This window comes from Thunnus thynnus, chromosome 4 (genome assembly GCF_963924715.1).
Source record: "Thunnus thynnus chromosome 4, fThuThy2.1, whole genome shotgun sequence".
Classification (NCBI taxonomy): Eukaryota; Metazoa; Chordata; class Actinopteri; order Scombriformes; family Scombridae; genus Thunnus; species Thunnus thynnus.
In genome coordinates, this window is record NC_089520.1 from 28465000 (window position 1) to 28472251 (window position 7252).

The window sequence follows — 7252 nt, forward strand, 5'->3', positions numbered from 1 at the left end:
GAGATGTTAAAATAGACTGGGTTGTTCTGGCAGGAGGAGGATGACGGCACCCTGAGCCGCCTCAGCCGGTCCTGGTCACCCCTAACCAGTCTGAGGCAGACAGAGTGAGAAGTGAACAAGGCGAGTCATCTGCTCTCAGAGTCACGGGCTCTGTGCTGTGTGAGGAGCAGCAGCGGTCCACATGGAGAAGAGCCATTAAGCAGACCCAGGCTTGTGTCAACAGTGTGCACGGGCCATTACCATTTCAGTGTCCTCTCTCAGGAATGTACTGTACCACTGGCACAGACATCCGTCTGACACACTGATGTCAAATCAGTCTGAAAAGTAAAGCACCATTTTATTTTCAAGCTCATTTTTCAAGCAATATTTTGATGTTTGACATATCAATTTTAGATCACCTACAGCTACTCACTCTGTTATTTTTGTCAAATTAGGGCCGAAATATTATTCTGCCACAGTTAAAAACACTTCCCAAGGCTGTTTTGTTCACATGTTGGTTAGAGTAGATCATATTGTGAAGACTGTGCTTGTTTCAGTTAATGCTGAAAATAGTGACCTCCCGCAACTCACCATCTGTCACATGCTTGCTGGGTTTTGGACGTAGATAGGTTGTCCCATGAGGTGTTACAGATTCAAACTGCCTATAAAAAGTAGCTCTGTTGAATAGCTGTAAATGAGCTAAAAACAACCAAACAACATGTCAATTACAAATTTTAGTATAAGTTACTGAGAACTGTCTTTCCCCCCATAACTTATATGATTTTTATTTGGCTTTGGTATCAAGTTTCTTATGACCTGATGCTCCTGAGGCTTAACTGTAACAGGCAACATTCTGCAAAACAACCATGTCATTGGTTGAGCATGGTCTGTATATATTGTTGTCAGTCTAGGGCTTTGCTTCTGTAGTCATATGGCGGCCTTGGACTAAAAGGTCACCCTTTACTGTAACCCAGTACTGTAAAAGGCTTGACCCAGCAGACAGACACTTTAATCTTTAAGAGTCTAGGTCAAGGCAGGGTTAGGGGGCGTTTATGAGTATACATTTAAACACCACTTTCAGACTCCAGTGTTTGCCATGTTTAATAGACTGTCAGAGGTCAGCATTAGAGCTGCTGTCAGTCCTGTAGCGGGACATGCGTGTGATGTTTCTGTGCTTTGTGATCACAGGGTAGGAGGGGGGGGGGGATTGATAGATGAGAGGATGGAGAGACGGAGAAGATAAGCTCTTCCATCTACACTCTACTGGGAAGAGAAGGGGGGCGGGGAATGGTAGCCGATGTTGTGTAACAGCCTCCAGGTCAATGGGCTTCTTTTAACCATCACAATGATCCAAATATGTCATCATATCATGTGTGTGTGTGTGTGTGTTTATGCATATGTGTATCACACCACATCCATAGATTCACTGTTATGCTACACCACAGTGCCTGGATACACCACTGTGTGACATGTGAGCATGTGCGTCCTCGTAGCCCATTGCTTTGTGAAGGTTGCCGCTGCAAGTAGAACAGTTGCATAACAACGGTTAAAATCACTATGGCAACAGCAGCTTTTGCCAGGAATGAAATAGTGCCGTAGATTTTTGGGCCACTGGAGTCACACCCTTGTTCATCAAAATATTAATATACTTTCTGTCACTACTGTGTTCATTCATTGGTTAACTTAGTTGATCACTGGCTTTCATGTTAAATACGGGCACCTTGACCTTACCAGCAGTACATCAGCGTTAATAAAGATAATCATGGTGCTCATGATACAACATAAATTTTATTGTATGCTCACTCGTCTTTATTTTCACCATCAACTAATTTATTTATCTCTCAGCAGGCCACTTGAAATTTGCAACAAACTGAGGATTATCGAAAAACATGAAGAACTGGGCAGCTAACTTTTCCACAGCTCTGTCCTGTGCAAATGTGTGTTTCTCCTCCACACCTCCACTTTCCTTTTGGCTATTTGATGTTTATAGGACTTGTCCTCGACTCTCTCAAATAGAGAGATATGACATGACACACTAACATCAGTGAAAAAACACTGCAAAGCTTTCTATTTTTGCATCTGTGTTTGCATTTTTGGTTGTGTGTGTCTGTGAGTTTGTGTGTGTCTGTGCAAGTGTGTGTGTGTGTGTGTGTGTGTGTGTGTGTGTGTCTCATATCAAATGTAAATCCTTGCATCTATTTTTAATTTTCTCACCCTGTGAATGATTGCATGTAATCCTAACAGATGCTACATAACTTAAGCTTAATTCCACTTGCATAAACTCGCCCACATATGGTTACACGCTCATACGCACGTCAACAACAACGGTTCAGAAATGAAATTGGTGAACACAACCAAACCGATCTATGTGGTCTGCAGACTAACTGTCCAGTGACTCCTATATGTGATCTCCAGCACCATGACTCACTGCGTCCTTTCACTGCCGTCTGAGAATTGCTCCATTGTCTGTCACACAATTTAGCGTACAAGCATGCAGTGGACGCTGCTGCCTCAGGCTGTGACAGCAGAGTGGGGGGTTGAAATCAGTCAGAGCGTTGTGGCCAAGGTATGCTTGTGCTTATCTGTTTCCATCTATATTTAGGAGGAAGCACAAATCAGTCTGTGTGTAACATTTTCATGCAAACATACTGTAAATGTTCTTAAAAACCTTATCTGAATATCTTACAGATAATCCAGCTGCATATGATTTAAATTTGGCTTAATTTGATCAAAAGACACCAAACCTACTGCTTCCACTTTAAACAACTGGAATTTGATTAAAATATATGTTTATTGAATAGAGTGAATGAATGACAAATTGAGCAGTGGAATATGAAAATATAAATGAGGTTGTAAAATGAATTTAAATTTAGCGATCATTATGATTTCCCACAGCTCAGGGAGATTCAAATGTGTGTGTTTTGTCCAACCAACAGTCCAAAACCCAAAGATATTCAATTCACTTTCATATATAACAAAGAAAAGCAGCAAATCTTCACATTTGAGAAGCTGGAACCAGAAAATTTCTGGTAAATTTCAATTCATCAACCAATCATTGCAGCTCTATAGAAGATTCACTTCAACATAAAGATAGAAAGTGAGAGCTGCACAAATCAGGAATATGGCCAAGACTGTTTTGACAGGTGTTAAATTAAGCTCGCACGATGAGCTCTGCACAGGCAGTTACATAAACGGGTCAATAATGTAATGAGGGAGAGACGACAGACAGAGTGAATGAAATGCCTTTCTACTCTCTCTCTCTCTCGCTTGTGAAGATTATGTCGAGAAAAAAAAAAGAAAACTCCTGTGATAAACGATGATGATGGTTGTGGGGATTAATCTTAAATCCTTATATGATTTGATTAGAGTTCAGCCTGTGAAGTTTTTCAGGTCAGTTTGGAGGCGATTAGGCAGCTGCGCTTCATTTTAAAGATGGTGTGATGAGAAGACAGAGACACAGCGGGAATGTATGCTGCAGATAAATCCATAACAATGCCTTTGAGTGACAGCTGTGTGTGAATACTGCTGGCTTGGTTACTCCCTGTCACAGCTGTTCTCTGTGTGTTTGGTTTGATGTACAGAGGCAATAAAAAGTCTGACAATATTTAATCAAAGAAGATTTGATGTGGCACTTTTCACATTGTTGACACACTTTGACATTAAAAAGTTTTCTTTTTAATGTCAAAGTAAAAACAGATGTCTACAAATTGATTAAAAAAATAATTACATGATATAAAAGTGAGATCTGGTTTTGACATTAAAGGGTCTTTTTCTGTTGATCAAATTGACTCTAATTCAATTTTGTAAAACAGTGAAATGTGGAAACGTCCAATGGGACTGTGGTTACCCTGTGATTTATTCTACTTGTCTTGTTTGTCTGTTGCACAAATGATGTTTTTTATTTTACAAAGAAATTTGGAATTGAATTGTCACTGAATTTTATCACTTCATCCTCAGCTCAAAGTCATTTCCTGAGCTCTCAGACATCACTTAAAGGCCCACTATTAAGGGAAATTGAGTTTTCTTCCATTTCCACACAAATACAGTAGGAATAGACATCGCATGTTTCAAAGGTTGTATTTTTAAGTTCAGCTCTCATTTGCTGCCCTGATTAAACAACCACTGACATGTTTCCAATCAGGCCAATCTGCCACACATCGCATGAATTAATTATAAACTTTAATCTCATGTTAAGACAAAACATTACATAAAGAAGAATGATAAGAGACTTACGATGATTCTAAGAACGATTTACTGAATAATCTGAGCAAATATTACAACATGACATAACAGGAACCAATGATTATTTATCACTGGAAGATCAAATCATGCACTAACTCCATTCCCATCTAAATCATTCAATTCATAAAATCCCTACTTTCTGCTGCCCAACCACGTCAATACAAACAGGATCCAGGTCTAGTAGGTTTCGACCACTAAACGGAAATAAAACGACTACTTATGAAAACGTCGGATGACGACATCAGCGCATGGAGGCTCTGACTTCTCGTCCAGCCCCTGAGCGATAGAGAGAAAACAAGCCAAGACGTAATTAGAGCGTTACATAACGGTGCCAGTGACACTGTCCGCCAGGCGCTGGGCCTCGAGCCGGCCTGAGGCTCCTGTTGTACCCACACCGGTCCAGTCTGTCAAACTCATTTACGCTGACCTCTTAATTACTATAATGAACTATCAGAGGCAGAGATTAACACTAAACACACTCTTTATTCAAGCTCGCCCATGAAGGTCAAGTGAAGGAAGGACTTCCTGCCCTATCAAATCAGTCCCTGGGTGTTACTCTGGCTCGCGTTACACTGCCAGCCCTCGATTGGATTAGTTGGGGATTACAGCAGTTTGGCCTTTGAGTTGAAAAACAGATAAATATTGCGAATACATAAAACCATTGTGGATCACTTTGATAATAAGTGGTAAGACCTGGTGTTATAACAAATGTATTATACATTTACAACTGAGGATTACAATTTATCTCTATCTCTCTATTTCTCATGGACAAGACTCTATCTTCAGTGGCAGGTTTACATAACGCTTTCATATACATATGCAGCACTTATGTGAGTGTATAATGTGTGTTAATGAGCGTTCCCAGCTGGCAAACAGCTCAGGACAGATGTAACCCTGAGAGCTCTGATGGACAGGAATGTGACGTGATTATCTGGGAGTTTTAAAACACAAACACACACATACATCTATAAGTAAATCTGTGCATACATACAGTACATAGGTTTCTCACTGAATGGTACCTTATCAGAGTTAAACAAAAACAACAAAGATAAGCATGTGATTGGATGAAGCATGAAGATTTGTAATTCTCAGATGGAAACTGATGAAGTGCAGCTGACGTGACTCATTGAGCACTCATTTAATTTCTTGTGTTTTCAAGCTTCTATTCACAACTCTTGCCATTTTATTGCATTGGCCATCCATTATCTGCGGATAAAACTGCCCACTGACTGACTGACTAAAACTCGTACATGCATGCCTCCACACCCGCAGGAGCACTTCACTGTTTACATTCACTCATCTCTAAAAATAAGTGGGAAAAAGTCTGACTCATCTGGAACAGACGCAAGTTAGCTGACTAGCCGTGTCCTAACATCACTGTGCATTCCAGTTCACATATCAGCTTCCCACAACTCGGGCAGACTGCATGTCTGTGTCACTCTGCACATTACTATGTGGAGGCATATGTGTGTAGTTTGTGTAGGTGAAGATCAGTATGGTGCTTTTTTTATGAAAATGAGGTGAGAACACATTTGGTGGAGTATGATGTTTTGTGATGTATTTCATGACAGCAGCAGTATGTGGACAGATGCGGTAGCTAGAGGTTAAAACGTCAGTTGAGTTTGTTTCTGCTTCAAGGATCTTATTTCTAGAAATAGAGCTTGTGATTAAAGACGGCTTGTTGCTGGTTTACATAGAGTAAGAACTCATTAAGACTCACAGTAGTCATATAAATACTTTCAGCCACTAACAATGGTAAGAAAGGAGTGTTATTCAGTTTAATTTCATCTTCAATCATAATTTCAGTCTCACATTCATCTGCTAGTGGCCTTACTAAGCTCAGTTAAACTATATTTCAACAATGTCCTTCAAACTGAGGTTTTCTTATTTACTATTCATATATAGTTAAGAGATGGCCTGAACATGGGATAACAAGACTAAGAGTCTACAGTCACGCTAGCAGCTCTGCTGTACTTTTCAGCTAGCAACACTAATATGCTGGTTCTAAGCAGGTGTAACGTTGACCATGTTCAATCAATGTTGCAGGTGCTAGGTAACAATAATCTGCACAAAAGAACGAAAAAGTACCAGCACACTGCTGTCTTGTTCCCATGTCCACGTAGAAATAAAGAAGAACTGGGAACAAGACAGCAGTGTTGGGGTACTTCTATGTCTCATGTTTACCATGTTCACCATCTTAGTTTAGCATGATAGCATGCCAACATTAGCTAATTAGAACTAAACACAAAGTACAGCTGAGGTTAATGACTATCAGTAGATTTGCAGGTATTTGGTCATAAACCAATATATTGTACAAATTCTAATTTTGATCTGATGATGGTATTGGGTGAAGTTAAAGGATCACCACTGCAATCCATCCTAAGGGGGACATGAATGTGTACTAAATTTAAAGTCAACCCACCCAATTGTTGTCATTGGTGGCACTAGAAGAAAAGTCAGGAGATCCCCAAAGTCATTAGAACACATAACTGACAGTACCAAATTGTGTGAAAACTCATCTGTGGAGCTATCACTGGATAAGTGTAAAGTTTGACCTGCTGGTGGCACGAGATGAAAAGTCAGAGGATCACGAAAGTCATTGGGATTCATCCAATGAGCACCATGACTGTCTGTACAAAGTTTCACAGTAATCCATCCAAGAGTTCTTGGGATATTTCAGTCTAGACTAGAGCAGTGGACTGACCGACATTGCCGTCCTGAAAGCCAAGTTTTAAGTGCGGCTAAAAAGCTTCTGTATAACAAGGTTCCTACCGATGTATTTTAGCCCTTTAGTTAAAATTAAATTAATAAAACAGTTTTTCAGACATTTTGAAGACATTCTCGGAGTTTCGTTCGTCATGCAAAGTGTAAATTACACATTACATTTTCTTTTAGTCAAAAACAAAGAATTATCACTTGATTTAATTATAATGGATCAGGGAACCTTGCTCCAATCAGGTCACCTTCACAGAATAACACACACACACACACTTACTGTAAAGTGATGAACAGTACCAATGTTCTTTTGCTC